General features: G+C 37.6%; 1 long non-coding RNA gene across 1 annotated transcript; it reads right to left on the bottom strand.

Annotated features, from left to right (window-relative positions):
* Positions 1-2,897: 2,897 nt before the first annotated feature.
* On the bottom strand, positions 2,898-3,766 carry LOC118738029. Its single transcript, XR_004992868.1, has 2 exons — positions 3,503-3,766; positions 2,898-3,441 (listed from the first exon to the last, which is right to left on the bottom strand). It is a non-coding gene; the product is annotated as an uncharacterized LOC118738029 (long non-coding RNA).
* Positions 3,767-4,345: the final 579 nt, after the last annotated feature.

Genomic DNA, 4,345 nt, shown 5'->3' with positions numbered 1-4,345 from the left:
AGTTGTTCAAGATGATATTTACCTAAGTAGAAATTTCAGTTGAATGTATTTGCGTTGAAGCGGTCGAGGATGCTGGTAAAGATACCAACCTTTCGCACGCGTTTGAGGAGGAGAATGAGGAAAATTGTGCTCTTGCAGCCAATAGTATTGCTGATGCATCAGCGTTACAAATCAGCCTTGCAAATCGGTCCTTTTCAGTACAAGAAATGGAAGATTTGCAAGCAAAATGGTAAGTCGATTCTCATTAATTTTTGAATTTAAATTATTTAATGTGATGTATATAACCTATTTAGTGAAGCGTTACAAAAAGAAAACGCATCTCTCCGAAAAGAGAACAAAAAGCTCCGAAGTGGAGTCACGGCACTAAAGCGAAGTCATTGATTGAAGGACAAGAAGCACGATTACAACATGAATGTGGCAAAAAAACGTGTGCGGATAGCGGAACATTCCTGCAAAAATATGGAAGAAAAGTTGGGAGGCCAAATAGCGAAGTTGAAGAATGGCGTTAAAAGACCACTTTGGAGCGAGAAAGATATAGCCCAATCGATTACTCTGTACGCTGCTGGTGCGAAATCGTACAAGAAGGGCTTTCCGCTTCCTGGAGTCAGAACATTGCAGACATGGTCAAAAAAAATTGATGTTTCCCGAGGATTGTTAGAGCCAGTATTCAAATTAATGGCAGCATGTACGCATATGACTGAAAGACAAAAGCTGTCTGTGTTGTGCTTCGATGAAATGAAAATAAGAAAGACGTACTGCTATGATGCTTCATCTGATTCGACGCTAGCTCCAGCCAGTTATGTTCAAGTAGCGATGCTAAGAGGTACATACATACATACTTGTAAAAACATTTCATAATACGAAATCTATGTACAATTTTATATATAATTTTCCCCATTAGGCTTAGTATCCAACTGGAAACAGCCAATTTTTTATGATTACAACTGCAGGATGACCAATCACATATTACAAAGCATTTTGCGAACGACGAAAAAATGTGGCTACAATGTTCTCGCTGTTGTATGTGATCTCGGAGGCAGCAATAGAGCTTTGTTCAACGACTTGGGTGTGCACAAAGATAATCCGTGGTTAGTAAAATGTTTCATTTCTTTATTTACACATACTAAACCAAGATATTTTTGCAGCTTTACCTTCGAAGACGAAGAAATTTTTGTGTTCGCGGACGTTCCGCATTTAATTAAACTATTAAGAAACCATTTCCTTGACCACGGATATGTCATTGATGGGAAAATAGTCAAAAAGGACATAATATTAGAGCTGATGTCATGCACCTCAAAAGACCTAAGCATCACACATAAGATCACCGCTAGCCATCTCAACGTATCTGGACCGCATAGGCAAAAAGTTAAAACGGCCACAAAGCTGTTTTCGCATACGATAGCGCAAGCAATCACAAGAGCTGCAAGCTTGGGGCACTTGAGTGGGCACAATTGGCAGGAGTGCTTCCAATTGTTTAAAAAGGTAAAAGTTCTACACCTAATATAAGCAATCATATATCTGTGTAATAATCTCTTATACTTTTTAGACGAATGATTGGTTTGACGTGATGAACCTCAGGGTGCCACATGTCTAGGGTGCGGCGTCACGGGTATGGTCTTGCAGTCGATGTTCAAAACCAAATATTGGACGAAATGTCAGAACTGGTGGGGAATATGAGAGTCGTTGGAAAAAATGCGCTATTACCGTTTCAAAATGGTATATAACAGTTTTAATTGTGCGTAATATTTTAAATAATCTATATGTACACATGCTTCTGATTAATTTTAGGAATTATACAGTCAAATAAAGCCGTAAAATTGTTGCTTGCCAGCCTTCAACGACGATTCGGTGTCAAGTACATTCTGACGTATGATTTAAACCAGGATGTACTTGAAAACTTCTTTGGAGTTATACGTGCTAAAGGTGGTTTGCACGACCACCCTGACCAGCAGGAATTTAAATATCGGCTCAGAACATACATTCTTGGGCGCAATGAGGGCGTAATTTCTACGGCAGGGTTTCTTACAGGTATTTGAAATTTTTTGTATTGTAATATAATGTACATACTTACACAGGTACGAAACTTTTTATACAGGTACGATATTGCGACCCATGAAACTTCCATTGGAAGAAATTGAACCAAAGGAGTTTGATGATCTAGAATATGACGGTCTAGAAAATGTAGCCGGATATATATGTCACAGACTACGTGATGAAATTCATACCTCGTCCTTCAAAACTAGCGAGGACCCGTCACTCTCATGGGCGAACCATTTAAGTGAGGGTGGTTTATCACTTCCAAGCGCAAGTATGATGGAGTGCATGTCACAACTTGAGTCAATATTTGTAGCAGTTAATGGAGAGACACTACTCATTAGTAATAATTTTATAAAAGAACTCATAGACCAAGCATCTGATATTGAATGTGACATAAAAATTTAAAAAATATTTTTCAGAACACGAATTTTTGCTAAAATACGAAAACTCAACCAAGAAATTATTGAAACAGCGCACAAAAGAAAACGCAAATATACAAAAATATTGACTAAGCAAAATTTGTTTTATTATTTAAAACCTTGGAATATTATATATTAATCTTTTCAATTCACAGGTAAAATCCTAAAACTATGTACGTAAATCAACTTGTCATAAACATTTCAATTTAGTACAATTAAATGTTTGTAATTCTATGCTGGAGGAATGTTTAGTTATTTGTACAACGATTTTGGGGTGAAGGGTGGACGGAGGGGTTGGGGCGTGGCTCCCCAAACCCCCCTAAACGAAATAGGATGGACCGCGATTTATGAAAAGTCAGCTCGCAAGTTTGCAAAAATATCATGTTTCAAACCGAAATTATTAAAAAATTATTGCGGATATAATTCGTTTTTTTTTTTTTAAATAAAGCGTAGACTTGTGTACAAGTGTGTGTAAACGTTTTTCGATTCGGGTCACTCGTTTCGGCACAGCAACCAAAATGTGTGTACAAATAACTAAACCGTATCCCTATGCTGTTTTAATTGCTTCATAGAATTGTACTTTACACTTTACCTTAATGGGTGAACCCGGATAACCGGAGCCGGGTCTGCATGGTTGCATTAACAATTAATTTTGCTGTTGTGTCTTTGATTGTACTTTCGCAGTCATGCCAAACGCAGGCAGAACTCCATAAGCAAGTGCCCTGCGCTGGGCATGCCTGTTTTAGTGGCTGACAGTTTGGCAGTGGGCTTTGCTTGCTTTTTTGTAGCTTTTGCTTTGTTGGTACTTTTATTATTTGACTGTGGGTAGGCTATTGCAGCTGCTCCTTTTTGTGCGTTAATATTGGGTTTCATTGAAACGATATCCTTATTTGATGCTGTGGGCAGGCGTCACAGTTTCAGGTAAAAATTCTTGCTTATGCCTTGGCAGTTTAATTTTATGTTGGCACCGTTTGCATTGTATTTCCTGAAATAAGTACGCATTGGAAGTTAGTAAAAAGTAATGTATTGTCGCAGATGCTACTTACCATGCTATGAGCACGCCCTTGCTCAACGAATTGGCCCTTTTACGCTGTTTCCTGGTTAGCGCTCTTCGATTCTCTGTAGTCTTTCTGGCATCGTATAGCTTCTATATTTGTTTCCAAGCCTTGGAGCTATGCACTATTTGCTGTGGCTTCAATTTCATTTGGAAATCTTACTCGTTCCATTTGCCAGCGCAACGGCGGCCACAGAATGCAATTTTTATTTGAACGCCCTACTCACTACCTGAAATAAAATAATAATATAAATAATGTAAAAGAAACACAAAATAATTTTTTTTTTTTTTGAACTAAACAATGCTCATAAGCATTAAAAAATAGCAAGGAACTTATATAAAAAGTCCTTAGAAAGCCAGGTAATCCTTGTTAATTAATTATGCGTTTCCTCGAAATATCAAATGTGGAAGCAGCACAAGTATGCAAAATTGTAACACAGGGTTGCCATCCAGAAGACAAAAGTAGTATTGCCAAATAACTCTCCAAAACGTTGCAGTGCAAGCAAAAGATTAACATACAGGTATTACCATATGAAAGTACAAATCATGAAAAGAAACAAGTAAGAAAGTCTAAGTTCGGGCGGAGCCGAACATTAAATACCCGGCGCAAGTATTAAATATATGTTTTCCACCTTTCCGAAAGCTACCGCTACAAGATAAGCCGGCGTGTATAAATTTTAAGTAAACTAGCGTCCTTAAATTTCAAAATATTGAAATTTCAAGCATTTCTGAAATTTACCGTTATATGAAAAGCGGCCGTAATTTTAGTCCGATTTCAACAATTTTCAATGGTTTACTTTTATGTGGCAAGCACAATAACCATACCGAGTTTGGT

Source organism: Rhagoletis pomonella, unplaced genomic scaffold (assembly GCF_013731165.1).
Source record: "Rhagoletis pomonella isolate Grant_MI unplaced genomic scaffold, Rhpom_1.0 Rhpom_scaffold_00004, whole genome shotgun sequence".
Taxonomy (NCBI): Eukaryota; Metazoa; Arthropoda; class Insecta; order Diptera; family Tephritidae; genus Rhagoletis; species Rhagoletis pomonella.
The sequence above is the reverse complement of the archived record's forward strand: the minus strand, read 5'-3'. Positions and strand labels throughout refer to the sequence as shown.